This window comes from Nuphar pumila, chromosome 9 (assembly GCF_984573655.1).
Source record: "Nuphar pumila chromosome 9, dmNupPumi1.hap1.1, whole genome shotgun sequence".
Classification (NCBI taxonomy): Eukaryota; Viridiplantae; Streptophyta; class Magnoliopsida; order Nymphaeales; family Nymphaeaceae; genus Nuphar; species Nuphar pumila.
In genome coordinates, this window is record NC_143257.1 from 26,659,125 (window position 1) to 26,680,198 (window position 21,074).

The 21,074-nt window shown below is 40.9% G+C and overlaps 1 pseudogene; it reads right to left on the minus strand.

The window, feature by feature from the left end:
- Positions 1-355: 355 nt before the first annotated feature.
- On the minus strand, positions 356-20,228 carry LOC149828510 (uncharacterized; annotated as a pseudogene).
- Between the last annotated feature and the right edge of the window lie 846 nt (positions 20,229-21,074).

Sequence of the window (21,074 nt, forward strand, 5' to 3'; positions counted from 1 at the left end):
CCAAATATACGTACTTGAGTGAGTCTAACAAGGGCTTTAACTCAAGCGCTGGGGGAGACTCTATTGACGACCTGGCTGGAGCCTCTACAAGTGGTGGGAGATGCTCAAAACTCGCTCTCCAAGGATGACACCTGATGAAACAGAAGACACATCTACACTATCACTATCACTATCACTATCTCCTACTATATAATACACATCTAGGGAATCATTTGCCATGTACATCTCGGGATGTGCTTCCACTAACTCCTGAACAACATCGATCTGGAAGCACTTTGTATCTCCAATTGGACCCATCGTGGCATTAAAAATGTTCAGCTTGACCTTTTGGTTGCCAAATGATAAGTCCATGGCTTCAGTTCTGCAGTTGATGCATGCATTGCAGTCGCCAAAAATGGTCTGCCAGAATGATCGGAGTCTGGTGCTGGCTGTCAACTCCCTCCATGTCAAGGATGATGAAATCGACCGAAAAGTAGAAATCCTCTACTTTCACTAGCATGTCTTCCAAGATACCTCTCGGCACCTTGATTGAACGATCTACTAGCTGAAGTGTAATCGGGGTCGGTCTTATTTCTCCTAGCCCAAATGAGTCGTAGAAATATCCGAGCAAAATGTTCACGCTTGCTCCAAGATCGAGCAGAGCGCGTTCTATCTTGATGTTTCCTATGATACATGATATGATCAGGGATCCAGGGTTCTTGAGCTTTGGTGGCGTCTGGTGCTGAAGCACTGAACTCACCTGCTCTGTGAGAAGAACCTTGGTAGGCACTCTTCCTTTAAATTTTCTCTTTTGAGTGTAGAGTTCCTTGAGGAATTTGGCGTACGCCGGCACCTGCTAAATTGCATCAAGCAAAGGTAGGTTGATCTGCACATGCTTGAAGATCTCAAGCATGTCCTGGACCTTCGTACATTGCTTTCCTTTGCCTACTAGAGATTCTATGGCTTTCGGAGAGGGTGGTTTGAGAATATACATCAGGGGCCCTTCTCCTTATGAGAAGGCTCACCACTATCCTGAGCCTCAGCAGGGGATGAGGGCTGAGCCCTAGAAGATGGTATAATTGGCTCTGGCTCATCTGTCCTCACTCTACTCTCGACATGATACTCACATCTGCTCTTAAGGGTCATAACAGCTTTGGCTTATTACTGTGTATCGGTCATGTACAGGCCACTTGACATTGGTTCATTGCCTTTAGGGTTCATGACAGCCTGGCTCGAGAAGCTACCCTCAGGCCTTCGGTTTAGCGCTTTTGCTAACTGTCCCATCTGTGACTCTAATTTTGCAATGAACTGCGTATGGGAACTCAAAATATGGCTATATTTTTCGAAGGCATTTTGATTGGAGGTTTTCATCTCTTGAAATGCTTGGAGAAGTCTCTCCTCAAAAAATGTCTGCGAAGCAGACTCTTGTGAAGGCTGCAGAGAGTAAGAAGTAGCTGGAGGGTAGCTCCGCCTCTGAAATGTCTGAGTGAATGGTGGCGGCCGAGCGGGCTATGTGGGAGGGACCTGAGTGGAAGTCTGAGGGTTCTTCCATGTGAAGTTAGGATGGTTACGCTACCCCGGGTTGTATGTAGATGAATATGGGTTGTTCGGGGGTCTGGCGTACCCATGAGCAACATGAACTTGCTCTTGCACAAATTTAGGATACTGAGTTGTTGAAGGGCACTCAATGACAGCATGTGTCGGACTGGCACACAACACGCACACCGGATGAGGTTGGTGTAAGACACGCAATTTTTCAGAAAATTTCTGAATAAAATTCAAGAGGCATTTATCGGTAAAAATAGCATTTTTTCTTAGAATACAAAATGAATCAATTTCTATGAACCATTTATACTTAGGATATTCATCGTTTTGCGAATGTATGCTCAAACACTCTGGAAGTCATAACTTCCTACCTGGACAAAATCAAGAGATTTCTACGAGCCAACTTTTTTAGTTACGTCAATACGAAGAGAATGGCATACTCGGAATTTTTCAAAAAAAAATTACTGAAAAGCCGAAATTTTTGCAAGACCCACAAAAATGTTGGTGGGACCCACAGAAATATTGCTCAGAAAATATCTGGTGGGACCCACAAAATATCCCATGGAAATATCTGGTGGGCCCCACAAGATAAATATCTCATTTGGATAAAATCAGTGACTCATCTGGATAAGATTAGTGACTCATCTGGATAAGATCAAAGAGAATTTTTGAAAAAGCTATGGACTAAAATGGAAATTTTTAAACTTGGGGCTCAAGTTTCAGAATCTATAAATAGAGGAGCCCTCTCCTTTGGAAAAATCGTCTAGCCCTCTCCCTCTCCTCCTTTTCCAAACCTCCCCTACCTAGCCTAGCCCACCTGAGCCTGCCTGACTTGGTCTGAGCCTGCCTGACCTGGTCCTAGCTCACCTGACCTGGTCTGAACCCACTTGACCTGGTCCAAACCTAGTTGGGTTTGAAGTCAAAGTCAAGGTCTTTTTTGGTCCCAGATTCTGGTTTGGATTTTTCTGAACTCAGACCTAGTCTGACCTCTCAAAGGAAAGATCGAACCTCATTCGAAGCATTGGAGCATTCAGGAATCGTTTCTTCCACGTTTTGAAGTAAGTTCACTTCGTTGATCCATCTCTCTCTCATGTATTTGCTTGTTTGTATATAGCATATACTTTCTGAAGTAGTATCTGATCCTAGTTCTTGGTTGAGCCCTCTAAGACACTTCGGTGTTCACTCGCTCACCTCGTAACTATCATTGGATATATATGTTCAAATGTGCAGTATATGTGTTCTTAAAAATGGTATCTCGCCTTAGTTTCTGGTTGAGCCCTGTAGGACACCTTGGTGTTCACTCGCTCGCCTTATAACTATCGTTGGATACGGATCTTGGTGTATATCGTCTGGAAATGGGTCATCGCATCTTATATCGCTAAGGCTGTGTAATTTACCTTTGCCGTCGCGTCCTATGATGCCAAGGCTCTCTGCTTTCTGCATTTTTCGATTAATACACTTCCGATTATGTATTTACTTACGTCGTCGCGTTGAATGATGCCAAGGCTCCTGCTTTCTGCAAATATACATGTAAAATACTTTGTTCAGTTACACACCCTGAATAATAGTATATGCATTTTCTTTATTTCGCCACTGCATAAAGCACAGGCTTCTGCTTATACTAAATATATGGCACGTAAATGAGCGTTCAAATGGAGATCAACTCCAGTTTTCCAATGTGATTCCCTTATCGCTCCTCGTTCAAGATTTTGCTTGACGAATGAAGCTCCTATTGGAAAGGCTTCGCTTTTTGGCAAAACTGCTCTTTATGTAAAGACTAAGTCATTGGCGTATGGCCTGGCTATGTCCTAAGGTTCTAAATGACCTTGATGGATGCAAGGTACGCACAACGGTGCGTATCCATTTCTTGAGTTAAGCGTAGCGATTTTCCTCCAAAGAGAGGAGATGTCATTGAAATGGATAAAAGAAATACACGCTTTCTCCGTCAAAGAGAGGAAGTGCTGCTAAAATTTTTGAAGAAGCTAAGAATAACTCAGAAAGAACGTAGCAGGATACTCTGTCATATAGCGGAGTGCTACCCAGTTCATGGAATGCTTTCTACAACGTAGAAAGGATCATCGCACCAATGCCGATAGAGTAGGAGAGGTGTTGATGAAATGGTTGGCAGAAGAGCTGCCGGAACCGGTTAAACGACATAATGATGTTTGTTATTGGAACGATGCCAGAATGGCTCGTCTCTCAAATACCTGTAAGGGCACCTTGCTCGTAAGGGCCGTTGAGCCGGAGTAGAGGTTGCGCCTTGACAAGGTTTGGACTCGCTGCGTAAAGATACGCCGAGCAGCCGATCTATTTAGATTGAGTCATATGCATGTTCATTGAGAACGATTATACAACCAGACTCGTAAGGGCCGAACAGCTAGAGTGTATTGTTTCTACCCGGAGGAGGTGTGATGCTCGTGATGGCCGCAATGTCGAGAGCGGTGTTAAGCATGCATATGAATAAGACTTAAGGTCACATATACCGTGCGATTGAAGATCGTGTTAGGGGTATCCCCCTCGGTTGATGACCGTACTTGGGGCATACTGAATGGGGTCAGGTACATACTCCTGTAGTGCTGAGTCACGGGCTGCCTAAATGGCATGCAATATCTAACCAAGTAATTGTAAGACTGGCAGACCCCTTCAGAAATTATGCTCACTGTGGAATGAAAGTGATGGTACATCCTTGAGTGACATGTATTAAACTTTAGACCTGATAGAGTCAACGATGGCCTCAGTCACTCATGGGTTTTGGGGTCGTGGTTATCCTTAAGATCTAAGGATTGAACTCAACTACTGCAAGTAAAGGATGCATCCGAATATGGGCCTAGTAGGATTCTCCCAGTTGAAATACACCGCCCTACTATGGATAGGGTCAACAGGCCTCTGAGGTATCTAAAATACATAGAATAATCAACCTTCAAAACGTCGAGTTGATGCCCGGACAACGCTTCGCCTGCGTACCAAGGGTGAAAGAGGTTAAATATCGAAACAATGCATTAGCTTTAGGTTCAGCGATGCTTGAATGTATAAGTAGATGGACGTTATTGAGTAAGTCCTGCATAACCTTTGTGAAGGTGTCATGATCGGTATACGACTGAACCGACTAGGAAAAGACCCGTGTTGTATCCGCACGACTAAGTGAAGTTTGAAGAGTTGTCCTTAGATGCGTGGAATACGGATGTGCCAAGTATAAAGATGTGAGCTAAACATCCCTTTAAGACCCGAAAGAGGTCAAGGCTAAGTCGTGGAGACTTGAGCAGTTATTTAAATCACAACCGTGAAGAGACTTGCGCTAAGTCTTGAAGACTTGAGCGGATGTTCAACTTATAGCCCTGAGGAGGCTCTTGCGATATATGCTAAGTCGTGGAGGCTTGAGCATCATTATTGCGAACTGCGACCCTGAGTGGTCAACGTATTTACTTGAGTTGAATGGATATGTGATTGCTTGCTTACTAGACCATCAGTGGTTCTGACCCCGTTTAATGGGGATTTCAAGTGTTGGACCTGCATTGCGATATACGGAGCAGGGCGACATCGAGTTATAAGGTTTCTCTAGACAGAGTTGTATTGTTTCCTTTTATTGAACCTATACTGCTTTTTCAAGTAGTGATGTTGTAATAAACATGTGGTTTTCGATAAAATGGAACACTTTGGTGCTGAATGAGTTGCTTGAACACATACCTGTAATGTGCCTAAGGTTTTCTAAAATTGACGACTCATTATCGTCTTATTCCGCTGCTAAAAGCTTTTGTAAGTTATGCTGCAAAGAAAAAAATTATGAAAATTTTAACTTAGTTTTGTTTTGGAAATCCGGGGCGTTACAGAATTGGTATCAAAGCATGTATCTGAGAAACCTGGTTCAAGATCCGTCGTGTTTGCGGTATCGCACTGTAAGTATAAATTTTATACTTTTTATGATTTGGGTGCATCTTTGTATAGATAGCAACTCATGACTCACACGGATACTGTTATCGTTGCAGGATCATGCACGATGAGTGGGTATGCCCGTATGAAGTCCAAGACAGCTAATATTGTAGTGAAGATGGGCATTCTGCCAATGAATGCCAAAGGAGGTATACCGCCGATATGGGTCGGCGTGGGTCGCTTGGTCTTAGGGATGAGACCTCGCATGTTAGTGGATCACATCATACAAGTGTTGGGAATAGCCACACTCCATCGACTTCAGATGAACTACCAGATCAGGTAGAATTTGACTTGAACTTTCTTGAGGGATTTAGTCAGACGCAAGGCTATCAACATGCATCATATATGCCTAGCTTGCACAGTCGGGATGAGGGATGCAACAACTTCTATAATCCCATTATGATCTCGGATTCCCCGAGTCATAGTGCTATTATATGGGGGAATAGAGCAACTTCACAAATGTCGAGCCTGAATGGTCAGAGAGAGGGATACAACTACTATTATCCTGTTATGATCTCGGACTCCCCGAGTCATAATGATACAGAGTGAGAAAGTGGATCGGCATCACTGATCTATCCACATAATTCGCTTGAAAGTGCGGAAGTGTCGCCCAAGCCAACTCTAGTTGTACCTAAGCCAAGGCAATGTGGCCGTCGATGATATTTTGGGTTGTTTTCGTTGAAAATGAAGTCCAGTTTTTAAGAAACTGGTTGTGTTTTTGAGTCAATAGACTCATGTACATAGTTTCTCGCCGCCAATGTCTGCCAGTGTGGCATGACGATTGTACATAACGGCTATGCTTGTGTGATGGAATGTATATATGCAAATAAAGTTTTACTTCACTATATACATCAAGAAACTAAAACAAATGCTTGTGTGTGAATAGATAAATGGCTCCTACGACGAGGAGAATCATGCCGAGCGAGGAATCTCATACCCAAGGATTCCTGCTGGAGACGCTCAACAACTTGGTGATGGCCATCCGTGAGACGATGCCAGAATCAGTAATACCTCGAAATGAGAACCTGGGAGGAATAACGTATGAGAAGTTCCTCAAACTTGACCCACTAGTTTTCGTTGGCAGAGCCGATCCAGATCTTGTAGAAAGCTGGATTGAGGAGACAGAATGTGCCTTCCTAGTATTGGGAGAACCATAAGAGAAAAAGATGAACTTTGACACGTATAGACTGAAGGACAATGCACGGAAGTGGTGGGATACCACTAAGTTGATTCAGTTCTCACAACTCGAATTCGTTTCTTGGGAGGACTTTTGGAGGACTTTCATGGATAACTACTTTCTGTTGCACTCCAAAAACAAAAAGAAGATGGAGTTTCTGGGATTGGAACAGGGTAGTATGAGTCTTACCGACTATACCACCAAATTTCAAAACCTTGAGCGGTACTGCTCTCGATTGTTCGAGACAGACTGGGAAAGGACCGACAAGTATGTAAATGGTCTGCAAGAAGGGTTGAGATCTCGTGTGATAATAAGCATTCCCTCAACTTTTCAAGCTGCAGTGACAGTAGCTTCGAGAATCCAAGAGGATTGGGCACGATCTAAAGTGATCATAACAAAAAGCCCAATTTTAATGGTGGGAATCGTAAGAGAACATTCCCAAGTGGCTAGGGTTCACGACAACCCTTTCAGAAGAAGAAGTTCCAAGGTGGGAACAATACTCAACAAGTCATGAGGCCAAGACAGAACACGACTCCAAATGGTCAGCAGTCAAATTTCAACTGCCCGAAGTGTCGTGTGAACCACCCTGGGAAGCCATGTCCTCGTGACATTGGTGGTTGCCTTTATTATGGAAAAATGGGCCACTTTATAAGGAATTGCACCAAGAAGGCTGCAGATGAACAAAGGAGTAGTGGCAGATCTGCTGGACCCTCTCGACAAGCACCACAATGCTCACAGTTTCAACGACCACCACCTAGAGTAGAACACAGGCCTGCTGCAGGTCGTGTATATGTTGTAGTCGAAAATGGTGACCTGATTAAAGGCATCGTACCTGTTAATGGACATGCAGCTTATGTCTTGTTTGATTGTGGTGCTACTCATACATTTATCTCTGATGACTTCACCGAACAACTCCACGCTTCGGTGCAACCGATTGATAAAATGATCGAGGTGTATAACCTGTTGGGTTCACGCACCAAATGTATCTGATGCGTGAAAAACTTGGATATTGAGACAGCAGGGCAACACTTGTCTACTGATGCCATCCTGATCGATATGGTACAGTATGATGTCATTCTGGGAATAAATTGGTTGGCCCAAAATAATGTCAAGATTTTGTGCCACGAGGGCAGAGTGATTCTATCTTGACTAGGATTGTCTAAGATGAAATACTGGTTATCCAAACCAGTTCCACAGAAAATGCTCATATCAGCACTTAAGGTACAAAATTACCTTAGGAAGGGTTATGTAGCCTTTTTGTTGAGTCTCTCTGTGGAAAAATCCAACGACCAGCCCCTTGAGAGTTTGGAAGTGGTGTGGGAGTTTCCTTATGTGTTTCCTAAGGAATTGCCAGGACTTCCGTCACTTCGTGAGGTTGAATTTGGAATTCAGTCCTTACTTGGAACGGCGCCGATATCAAAAGCCTCCTATCGAATGGCGCCGGCTGAACTTAGTGAGTTAAAATGTCAGTTGAAAGAACTGATAGAACAAGGGTTTATCCGTCCGAGTGTATCACCGTGGGGAGCCCCGGTGCTATTTGTAAAGAAAAAGGATGGATCCCTTTGGTTATGCATCGATTATCAGATGTTTAACTAGGCAACTGTTAAGAACAAGTACCTGTTGCCTCGGATTGAGGATTTATTCGATCAACTTAGAACTGCCAGAGTATTCTCCAAGATCGACCTCAAGTCTGGGTATCATCAACTCAGAGTTAAAGAGGAGGATATACCTAAGACTGCCTTCCGAACGAGGTATGCCATTATGAGTTCATAGTAATGCCCTTCGGACTCACTAATGCGCCTACTGTCTTCATGGATCTGATGAATCGGATATTCAGACCATATTTGGATAGTTTTATCATCATTTTCATTGATGACATTCTCGTATATTCAGAGAACCCGGAACAACACAGTGAGCACTTGAGAATCGTCTTGAAAACCCATTAGGATAATCAACTCTACGCCAAGTTTTCGAAATGTGAATTCTGGCTAGACAAAGTGATGTTCCTTGGCCATGTAATATCAAAAGATGTGATTGCAGTGGATCCTATGAAGGTGGAAGCTGTGATAGACAGGAAGCATCCAGAAAATATCACGGAGGTCTGTAGCTTCCTTGGACTTGTCAGATACTACCGTAAGTTCATACAAGACTTCTCCCGAATCGTTGTACCCATGACGAAACTATTGAAAAAGGGAGTGAAGTTTGAATGGAATGACCAGTGTAAGGATTGCTTTGAGATTCTCAAACAGAGGCTTACTATTGCCCATGTCCATACCTTACCTTCCGATCAAGGAGGCTTCATGGCTTATACTGATGCCTAAGAAACGGGTCTGGGTTGCATGTTGATGCAGCACGGTAAAGTGATCGCTTATGCCTCACGGCAATTAAGGATCCATGAGAAAAATTATCCAACCCACGACCTGGAGCTTGCCGTAGTGATGTTCGCACTAAAAATCTGGTGACACTACCTGTGTGGAGAGAAATTTGAGGTCATGTCGGACCATAAAATCCTAAAATACCTCTTTTCTCAAAAAGAACTCAATATGCGACAACGACGATGACTGGAACTTCTCAAAGACTATGAATTCATGCTTTCTTATCACCCTAGAAAGGCGAATGTCGTAGCAGATGCCCTTAGTCGGAAGACTGTTGGTACTCTCGCCAGCCTTGCCGGACAATGGAAGCTGATGGAGGATTTCGTCAACTGGAAGCCATTCTTGGCTGACCCAGGATGAATCCGATTGTTGTGTTTGACAATCCATATCGAAATCCTTGATTGAATTGTAGCCGAACAATTCAAGGACCCCCAGTACTCAGAATTAAAAGCTTGTGCTGAAAAGGATGACACTTTCTTCCATTTGAAAGAAGATGAAGGAATATAGATGGAAGAAAGAATATGGGTTCCGAATAGCCCTGAGCTAAGAGAGGAAGTACTTCAGGAAGCTCATAGTAGCAAGTACACTATCCACCCTGGAGGTATAAAAATGTTTTGAGACTTGCAGAGAAAGTACTGGTGGAGGGGTATGAAAAGAGACGTGGCTACGTTTGTCTCAAAGTGTTTGATCTGCCAGCAAGTCAAGATCGAACATCAACGACCTGGCAGAAAAATGCAACGAATCAAAATTCTAGAATGAAAATGGAAAGGTATTATGATGGATTTCATCATAGAACTACCTCGATTCAAGAGACAACATGATTCAATATGGGTGATTGTGGACAGACTCACCAAGTCTGCTCACTTTCTAGCAATCAACACTTGTTATTCAACTAAAAGTTTGGCAGAAATCTACGTTCAAGAAATCGTCAGACTCCATGGAGTGTCGATATCGATCATATCTGATCATGACCCGAAGTTCACCTCTCACTTTTGGGAGCAACTGCAGAGAGCCCTAAGAACGAAACTCAAGTTCAGTATCATATTTCATCCCCAAACTGATGGGCAATCAGAACGAACCATACAGACTCTGGAAGATATGTTGAGAGCTTATATGTTGGAATAGAAAGGTGATTGGGATTCTCACTTAGCGTTGGCTGAATTTGCTTATAATAATAGCCACCACGCTAGCATTGGGATGGCACCGTATGAAGCCTTGTACGGACGACCCTGTCGATCACCAATCCATTGGGGTGAAGTGGGTGAGCGAACCTTAGACTCGCCCATTGTGTTGCAACACTACACTGAGCAGGTCCACATGATAAAAAAGAAGCTACTGACTGCTTAGAGTTGACAGAAGAGCTACGCAGATCAATGATATAGGGAACTTACATTCTCGGTTGGAGACAAGGTTTTTGTCAAGGTCTCCGCAACCAAAAGTGTGTTTCGTTTTGGAAAGAAGAGGAAGCTCAGCCCTAGATTCATCAGTCCTTATGAAGTTCTGAGCCGGATCGGAGAGACCGCCTACCATGTAGCATTGCCACCGCAATACGTGCAAATACATGATGTATTTGCACATATCAATGCTTCAGAAATACATTCATGATCCTTCTCACGTCATCCAACATGAAGATATCAACATTCGAGAAGATATGACGGTGGAAGAAAGTCAGTGGAGATCATGGACCTACGGGAGCAAGTACTAAGAACGAAGGTCATTCCACTTGTTAAAGTAAGATGGCAACATCATGGAATCGATGATTGCACTTGGGAGCCCAAATCTGATATGCGGGATAAGTATTCTGAACTCTTTGCCTTGTACTCTTAACTGAATTTCGCAGACGAAATTCCTTTAAGGGGATAATGATGTAAGACCAACAATTTTTCAGAAAATTTTTGAATAAATTTCATGAGACATTTACCGGCAAAAATAACATTTTTTCACAAAATGCAAAACGAATCAATTTCTATGAACCAATTATACTTAGGATATTCGTCGCTTTGCGAATATATGCTCAAACACTTTGGAAGTCATAACTTCCTACCTAGATGAAATCAAGAGATTTCTACGAGCCAACTTTCTTAGTTACGTCAATATGAAGGGAATGACGTACTCAAAATTTTTTGCAAAAAAATCACTGAAAAGTTGAAATTTTTATGGGACCTACGAAAATGTTGGTGGGACTCACAAAAAATATTTCTTAGAAAATATCTGGTGGGACCCACAAAATGTCCCATGGAAATATCTGGTGGGCCCCACAGGATAAATATCTCATCTGGATAAGATCAGTGACTCATCTGGATAAGATTAGTGACTTATCTGGATAAGATCAAAGAGAATTTTTTAAAAAGCTATGGACTAAAATGGAAATTTTGAAACTTGGGGCTCAAGTTTCAGAATCTATAAATAGAGGAGCCCTCCTCTTTGGAAAAATCGTCTAGCCCTCTCTCTCTCATCCTTTTCCAAACCTCCCCTACCTAGCCTAGCCCACCTGAGCCTACCTGACCTGGTCTGAACCCACTTGACCTGGTCCAAACCTAGTTGGGTTTGAAGTCAAACTCAAGGTTCTTTTTGGTCACAGATTATGGTTTGGATTTTTCTGAACCCAGACCTAGTCTAACCTCTCGAAGGAAGGATCAAACCTCGTTCGAAGCATTGGAGCGTTCAGGAATTGTTTCTTCCACGATTTGAAGTAAGTTTGCTTCATTGATCCATCTCTCTCTCAAGTATTTACTTGTTTGTATATAGCATATACTTTCTGAAGTAGTATCTGATCCTAGTTCTTGGTTGAGCCCTCTAAGACACTTCGATGTTCACTCGCTCGCCTCGTAACTATCGTTGGATATATATGTTCGAATGTGCAGTATATGCGTTCTTAAAAATGGTATCTCGCCTTAGTTTCTAGTTGAGCCCTCTAGGACACCTCGATGTTCACTCGCTTGCCTTATAACTATCGTTGGATACGGATCTTGGTGTATATCATCTGGAAATGGGTCATCGCATCTTATATCGCCAAGGCTGTGTAATTTACCTTTGCCGTTGCGTCGTATGATGCCAAGGCTCCCTGCTTTCTACATTTTTTGATTAATGCACATCTGATTATGCATTTACTTACGCTGTCGCGTTGAATGACGCTAAGGCTTCTGCTTTCTGCATATTAATATATAGAATATTTCGTTCAGTTACACACCCTGAACAATAGTATATGCATTTCCTTTACGCCGCCGTTGTATAAAGCACAGGCTTCTGCTTATACTAAATATATGGCGCGTAAATGAGTGTTCAAATGGAGATCAACTTCAAATTGCCAATGTTATTCCTTTACTGCTCCTCGTTCAAGATTTTACTTGACGAATGAAGCCCCTATTGGAAAGGCTTCGCTTTTTGGCAAAACTGCTCTTTATGTAAAGACTAAGTCATTTGCGTATGGCCTGACTGTGACCTAAGGTTCTAAATGACCTTGATGGATACAAGGTACGCACAATGGTGCGAATCCATTTCCTGAGTTAAGTGTAGTGATTTCCCGCCAAAGAAGGGAGATGTCGCTGAAATGGATAAAAGAAACACACGCTTTCTCCGTCAAAGAGAAGAAGTGCTGCTAAATTTTTTGAAGAAGCTAAGAATAGCTCAGAAAGAGCGTAGAAGGATACTCTGTCATATAGCGGAGTGCTACCCAGTTCATAGAATGCTTTCTACAACGTAGAAAGGATCGTCGCACTACTGTCGATAGAGCAGGGGAGGTGCTGACGAAATGGTTGGCAGAAGAGCTGCCAGAACTGGTTAAACAACATAATGATATCCGTTGTTGGAACAATGCTAGAATGGCTCGTCTCCCAAATACCTATAAGGGCACCTTGCTTGTAAGGGCCGCTGAGCTAGAGTAGAGGTTGTGTCTTGACAAGGTTTGGACTCGTTGCGTAAAAATACGCCGAGCAACTGATCTATTTAGATTGAGTCATATGCATGCTCACTGAGAACAGTTATACAATCAGACTCGTAAGGGCCGAAGAGCCAGAGTGTGTTGTTTCCATCCGGAGGAGGTGTGATGCTCGTGATGGCCGCAGTGTCGAGAGTGGTGTCAAGCATGCATATGAATAAGACTTAAGGTCGCATATACCCCGCGATTGAAGATCGTGTTAGGGGTATCCCCCTCGATTGATGACCGTGCTTGGGGCATACTGAATGGGGTCAGGTACATACTCTTGTAGTGTTGAGGCACGGGCTGCCTAAATGGCAAGCAATATCTGACCAAGTAATTGTAAGACTAGCGGACCCCTTCACAAATTATGCTTACTATGAAATGATAGTTATGGTACAACCTTGAGTAACATGTATTAAACTTTGGACCTGATAGAGTTCACGATGGCCTCAGTCACTCATGGGTTTTGGGGTCGTGGTTATCCTTAAGATCTAAGGATTGAACCCAACTACTGCAAGTAGAGGATGCATCAGAATATGGGCCTAGTAGGATTCTCCTGGTTGAAACACACCGCCCTACTATGGATAAGGTCAACAGGCCTCTAGGGTATCTAAAATACATAGAATAATCAACCCCCAAAACGTCGAGTTGATGCCCGGACAATGCTTCGCCTACGTACCAAGGGTGGAAGAGGTTAAATATTGAAACAATGCATTAGCTCTAGGTTCAACGATGCTTGAATGTATGAGTGGATGGACGTTGTTGAGTCAGTCCTGTATAACCTTTGTAATGGTGTCATGATCGGTATACGACTGGACTGACTGGGCAAAGACTCGTGTTGTATCTGCACGACTAAGCAAAGTTCGAGGACCTGTCCTTAGATGCCTGAGATACGGATGCACCAAGTATAAAGACTTGAGCTAGACATCCCTTTAAGACCCGGAAGAGGTCAAGGCTAAGTCATGGAGACTTGAGAGATTACTCAAACCGCAGTCCTGAAGAGGCTTACGCTAAGTCATGAAGACTTGAGCGGATGTTCAACTCATAGCCCTGAGGAGGCTCTTGCGATATACGCTAAGTCGTGGAAGCTTGAGCGTCGTTATTGCGAACTGTGATCCTGAGTGGTCAACGTATTTACTTGAGTTGAATGGATATGTGATTGCATGCTTACCAGACCATCAGTGGTTCTGACCCCGTTTAATGGGGATTTTTGGTGTTCGACCTGCGTTGTGATATGTGGAGCAAGGCGGCATCGATTTCTAGGGTTTCTCTAGACAAAGTTGTACTACTTCCTTTTATTGAACCTATACTGCTTTTTCAAGCAGTGATGTTGTAATAAACATGTGGTTTTCGATAAAATAGAATACTTTGGTGGTCAATGAGTTGCTTAGCCACATACCTCTAATGTGCCCAAGGTTTTCTAAAACTGACGACTCATTATCATCTAATTCCGCTGCTAAAAGCTTTTGTAAGTTCCGCTGCAATAAAAAAAAAAGAAATTCATGAAAATTTTAACTTAGCTTTGTTTTGGAAATCTGGGGCGTTACAGTTGGGATGGGCCTGATAGAAGTTGGTCCAACATCTGAGAAAGCATGTCTACCTTGCTTTACAACTTAGCAGTCGGACCAACCTCAAGAACATGACCCTGCTTTGCTCCACTGGGTGTGACTCTATCAGAACAGAAGGTAGAGGCATGATGTAGTGAGTTCTCGGCAAGAGTGTCGAATAAACTCCATGCCTCATCCTCACTTTTCAGCATGAATGTTCCTCTGCATGAAGCATCGATCATCTGACGTGCTGGTCTGAGCACAACTGTTATACTAAGGCAGTAACTAAATAAAAAACGCATACAACAAAAAAGAAATAAAACATACATCGGTTTTAGCTAGAAGAGATAGAAAACAAGAACAAACCTCACACGTGGGTTGTAGGATGAATGGAGAGGTAGTAAGGAGCGGTTCAAGCCAAGGAAGTTGCGCCAAATAGCCTGCTAAGGGTGCGGCTACTATCGTGCCATGGTGTTGCAAGTTGCTGTAGTTTGCATTCGGGAGGTGCACCGATCAATGGAGGGAAACTGAGCCTAGCTTAGGTGGAGAAGAAGCCGGCAAGAAGAGACCGGCCTTCCTAGCGATGTAGACGGCAGATCGGCTGGAAGAAGTGCCCTCCACAGTCTGCTATACTTGCAAAACATAGCAAATAGCACTCAACGACTAACAAGAATGAAAAGAAATGAAAGAATACAAAGAAGAAGAAAAAATGGTGAAGATAGGGGGGGACAAGGGAGACGGTATAATGAAAATGCAAGAAAACTCAAGAAGAAGGAGAGGGAATGGAGAGGTTGCTGAAGAGGGAGGCGTGGGGGAGAGCGATCAAAGTTGTTTGGCATAAATCCCTTGGCAAAAATGAATGCCTAGGGTTTTATGCTAATATTTATAGTAAAAACCCTAATTTTCAGTACTTCCAAAAAGGAGATTAAAAAGAAACTTATTGCTAGGTGCCTTTTTGAGAGGGGGGTTGTGATCGTTGCAAAAATTTTCCTTTTTCTTTTTCTCTCTTTCCTCATCTTTTTTCTTTCTTGCCTTTTTTCCCTTTTTGAAGGGAAAAAAAAAAGAAAGAAGAGAGAAGAGAAAGAAAGAAAAGAAACTCTTTTGCAAGTTCTCACTTGACCTTTAGTTGAAAAAGATTTGAAAAATTAACTCGCCTCTGTTTTAAAAATTTATGGAAAAATGGAGAGACGGGATTCGCTCATTGGTACGAGGTTCAACCGTTCCTGGCACCTTTACCAGGGGTAATTGAACCAAGTATCGAATCAATGCCTTTTGCTTTGCCTAAACTTGTCTAAATGATTATTCTAAAAGTCTTAGATGCACACTGAACCATGCTTGTGCTTATGAAGATGTATGCTTTTGAGAAATGTTTCAGAAATTTTGGATTTTTTCAAGTGATTCTGAAATAAGTTTGAAAATATCCTCGAAGAAGAGATTCAGAAACTGAACTTGATTTGGAAAACTGAATTTTGAATCTAAACTTGAAATTTGAGATTTGAAAAAGGAAACTTGAAATTTTGAAATTAAAATCATAACTGAGATCAAAGATTTGAAATAGATTAAGAATTTGAATTGAAAAAGGAAGATTTGGAAAAATGAAATTTGGGACTTGAAGTGAAATGGAAATTGAAAATGGAGTTTGGAAAAGAATGAAATTGGAAAATAAAGTGAAATCTTCAAAAATGGAAATTGAAAATAAGAATTGAATTTAGAATTGATACTAAAACTGAGATTTGAACTTTGGAATGGAATTGGAAATTGGAATTTTGAATTGGTTTTGGGATTGAAGTTTAACCTTGAACTTGGAAATGAATTTGGAAATTGAAATTGAATTTAGAATCTGAAATTGAAATTGGATTTACAATGCAAAGAATGAATTTAGAAGTTGAAATTTCAGATAAATAAATTTTGGAAATAGAATTTGAATTCAGACTTGGAATTTGAAACCATAATTGAATTTGAAAACTGAATTGAATTTGGAAATCTTGAATTGGTTTTGAAATTTGTCTTGAAATCAAGATTGAATTTGAAAAATCGATTTAGAAACTCAGAGTCAATCTCAAAATTTGATTTTTGAATCTCAAAATGATCTCAATCTAGAATTGAATTGAAAAATTAAACTCAGAATTTGAAATTAGAATTCAAAAATGGAAATAATGAATTTTGAATGAAATTTAAAATATGAAATTAAGAAAGGTGAAATTTAGAAATAAGAATTGAAATTTGAAATTTTGAAATAAGATTTAAAACTAAATGGAATTTGAGAATAAATGACGAACTTGAATTTGTAAATAGAAGTTGAAAATGATTTTGAATTCAGAAATGAAAACTGTATTTAAAAATTTATCTCAAAAGTCACTTGGAATTTGGAAAATGATCTGAAATAATTTGAAAAAGAATGCAATTCTATTCTAAATGATAAATGCTTTGAAAGTTATTCAAAGATTGAAATTTAAAAGCATATTTTATTCTTTAATAAAATTGAAATAAGATTAAATCATAATACATTCATGACTATGGTCATAAACATATTATAATATAATCTTTATTTAAATTCTAATAAAGAATAAAATAAATTTTTGTGCCTTTATAGGATTTAAAATGAAATTAACTTTTAATATATCTATGACTATGGCCACAAATATATCTTAAGTTAATTCACATATTAAATTTTGATAAAGGAAGAAAAGAATATTTCAGAAAAATATGATGAAAATCAATTGTTATTCCATAAAAAATAAAATTCCTAAGTATTGTTCACATTTTGACTATAGCCATAATTGTGAATCATTTACTTAGAATTATTTACCTTTTATTAGAAAGATGCATGTGTCATTCGTGTTTCACCGTCGTGGATTTTTGAAATAAAAATATAAATAAAATGAGATGTCATAGGCAATTATGAGATCTATATGCTCATACATTCTATTCTAAACTGAAAGGATAAAAGATTCTCATTAACATCTAATTATTACAGTCTTGAATTGAAATTGAAATTGAAATTGAAATTATAAAAGTTCCTAATCTAGGAAGGAAATCAATATTTTTCACATTTTTCCTGTAAAGATTGAGTTAGCATAAAACAAAATACATATGGAAAGAAACTAAGATGCTATATTGAAACTAAAATGCATATGATGATGCCTGAATGCTAATGAGAAAATATACACGAAAATGCATATACAATGCATTATCCTAATGAGAAAACATATATTAGAGTGCATATGTAATGTACTAGGCTAATGAGGAAATGTATGTTAGAATGCATGTATAATGCACTAAACTAGTGAGGATGCATATGTGATGCATTGAGCTAATGAGAAAATGTATATATATGCGATGGTGATGGAGATATAGCAAATAGACTAATGAAAATCATAAGTGTACTGGCTGTATATGATATATGTTGTGAAAATCATGTATCACAGAATTTCACATGTTGAAACACCCACTCCAGCTCCATCACCTCACTGTATATTCATCCATTGATGCTACTGGAGGTAGCTTTCTAAATTCAAACTATGATATATGTTGTGAAAATCATAGGAAATCCATTGGAAAATGTTGTGTTTAATGATTAGTAACAAGGATACACAGGTTAGGTGCAATAGGAAATTCTTAGAAAATTCAACAGAGGCTCATATCAGGTATTTTGCAAAAGAAGTATATACATAAGATGGTGTTGACTATTGTAGAATGCAAAACAAGAAGCAAAGTGAGACTGGTGTGTTGAATGCAATGTTGCAGGGAGTATAAATGAAAATATAAAGGCAGTGGCTGATGCAAGGTGTGATGCTGTGATGAATACAGTGAATGGAGTGTTGGAAGCATGGAGGTGCAGCAGGTGTTTGGAAAAAGTGAAAATGTTGTGAAGGTAACAGGTGGATGCTGTGGACAATGTGCAGTGATGGAGGGTGCTAGAGAGGTGATGTTGGGTGCAGCAAGTGGAAGAGCTGGAGTGTTGTGCACAGGGGGTGAATCAAGTGTGATGTGGATGCGTAGTGAGGCATAGTGGGGTGATGTGTTGTGTTGTAGCAGTGGAGTGCAGAGCATAGGTGCAGCTGGTGGAGCATAGTGTAGGTGAGATGGAAGTGGAAGGCTGCTGGGACAATGCGCAACAGTGAATAGTGCTTGGGTGTAGCTACTGTAGGTGCTGCAGGTGATGGACAATAGGTAAATAAGGTAAAGCAGGGGTTCTATGATGATATGCTAACGGTGAAATACAATCAGCAGGTAGTGCAGTGAAAGTGGAAATGATACTTAGGGTGCTACATTGATATGCAGATGAGGGTAACAAGCAACAGTGATGCTATGTAGTGCATAGTGATGTTGTGCATACTTGATGCAGGTGAAATATTATATGAAGATCCAGTAGACGGTGCGCAAGTGGTGAAGAGGGTGTAGTGGGTGATGAAGTGTGGTGCACAAGTGTGTGGGATGCTTGTGGGTAAATGCAGTAGGTGAGGGTATGATTGGGTGTTGGAGCAGGAAGCCACAGTGGTGCAGTGGGATATTGTGTGAACATGCATATGTGGGGTCGTGTTGAAGAAGGTGCAAGTGGGAGAGGTGCATGGACTGAAGAATGCAAAGCTAGGCACTGAAGCCATTGGTGCAAAAAATCCTGGTTAGAAGATTCACAGCTCCACAATGAAAAGCTAACAGATGGGGAAGAAGTTGCAACATCAATCAAAAATGAAGAGAATGACGACTTGCAAGTAAACATAGGGGAGTAGTCCTGCTGAACATCACCACAAACTGCATTTCCAGAGCTCAGGCTAAATCATGATTTACAGAAATGATTTTCTTAGGCAAGGAGTCCCCAATTGAGGGAAACTGGCCTTCATTCCCCTAGAGTTTCTCTTCATTTTTTATCCAGCAATGATCTAAAACCTCTGCTGTCGTAAGTCTCTGGCTTGGATCTCTGCAAAGCATTCCCATGATTAAATCTTTGGCAGAAGCAGATATTTGATCCCAAGGATCTGATGGAAACCACACCTCAGTAGACCTGACTGCATAAAAAATCTTCGACTTTGTTTTCCCTCAGAATGGTGGAATCCCACTGAGAAGAATGTAAAGAATCACACCAGTACTTCATACATCGGCTGCTTGATTATAGCCCCCAGCAAGAACTTCTAGAGCAATGTAAAATGGACTACCAACTACTCCATACAGACTTTGTCCTGGTCTAATATAGGTTGCAAGACCAAAATCTGCTAATTTTATGGGTGCTAACATTGATGTTGTTGCCAATAGAATGTTCTCTGGTTTCAAATCTCTATGAACAGCACCCTTCTCATGGCAATACATCATAACTTCCATCAGCAGCCTGAATAGAACTAATGCCTCTTTTTATGAAAAATGACCATGTTTCTCCAATCGATGGAAAAGTTCACCACCTGCACAAAACTCCATGACCAGATGCACACAATCCTCCTCCTCGAAATTGCTTTGAGGTCCACAATATTTGGGTGACCTGATAAACGAGCCATTATTTCTATCTCTAGTTTGACACTATGCACATCCTCCCGAGTTACCAACCTATACTTTGCAATGGACTTGCATGCCAATATTTCCCCTGTTAGCCTATCTGAACAGGATCTAATCACCCTGAATTGGCCCCATCCTAACTGTTCTCCAATCAAGTATCTATCCTCCAGATTACAAATTTGTGTTGCATCTAGAATGGCCTTAGTAAGATAACAAACTTTGCAACAAATTTTTAAACATGCTGAAGAATTATTGCCCTTCGCAACAGCCATCACCACTCCTATATTTCCAACAACACAGAGGAGCTGCTTTAGATTGGCCCAGAATGGAAAAACCAATAGATCTATTATATTCCCTAGTTATAAACCAATTTGATCAACTTCATCTGTATTTTGTCAACCAATAGATGTCTCATCTATTGCTCCAACAAAGTATTTGAACCGATTTGTTACAAGTATGAAACAATTCTTGCATCTCTCATCTCAAGGTCAGGGTACCATAAGCAACACTTGCAGATATAAATCACGAACCCTTAGAAAATCAATTTGAGTGATATCTAAACCTTGGTGTTTTCATAGTGCCAAGAAGAGTCACATCAGATGGGTTCTCAATCCTCTAGAAAAGAGGACAGAAGAGAAGAGAACCCTCTGAAGTCCCCCTCTATTCGTCTGCTCCTTTGGAAAGGGAAGGGAATGAGTCATTGACACTGATCTGAAGCTAGAGAGCTTGCATATCTAGTGTTTAATCAACTAACAACAGTGGATGCAGATGATAAATCAAACGCAGTGAATAGCAGGAAACGATGAGTGTCAATATGCAGGGCATATGAATGCTTATGAGTGTGACATAACGCAGATCGACCTTTGTTTGAACCAGATTTTAATGAACAAGAAGAGCAAAGCATACAAAAAACGTAATAAGGGAAGGAGAACGAAATAAGCAAGTACCGGTCTATCTGAAAAAAAAGAAAAAAAGAAAAAGCGAGAAACAAATACAAAGATGATGCCGACCAGACACAATGCAGAAGGGATGATAGAACACCAATTATTATAGAGATAATTGCTAAATCTAATGCCAGTATGCATGGAATGCAGCAGATCAAAATGTGGGGAAAGGAA